Here is a 407-nt window from a genome sequence, read left to right as displayed (position 1 = left end):
GGTGGCTCTCTTCTCCCGAGGAACCGTAAAAAAAAAACAACAAAAACCCCAAAAAAATCCTTATCTTTTTTTATTTTCCTTCTAATAGGTCTGCGAGCCGGAGGTCGCATACACGCTTCACTACCTTACCGCGGCAGGTGAATGCAAAGAGCGCTCGGCGGCCTGCCATTTCCACCTGTCACGGTATACACCAACCTGCCAGCCAAGCCGCAGTCTCTAAAAAAGGCCGAAACCTGTGGGGAAAAAACCAACCTTACAGCTATCTGGGAGCCCGCTTAGCCGCCTTCGTCAAGACGACAGGCAAGGGTATAGCACACGTGGCGCTCGTGGCCGGAGAACAGAGGTCTTGCAGGTTCCCCACGCGCTGCTCCTGGGGCACCCACTTGGCAGGTGCGTATCCTGGAGCA

This window comes from Aquila chrysaetos, chromosome 16, assembly GCF_900496995.4.
Source record: "Aquila chrysaetos chrysaetos chromosome 16, bAquChr1.4, whole genome shotgun sequence".
In the NCBI taxonomy this organism is placed as follows: Eukaryota; Metazoa; Chordata; class Aves; order Accipitriformes; family Accipitridae; genus Aquila; species Aquila chrysaetos.
This window is presented reverse-complemented; position numbering follows the sequence as displayed.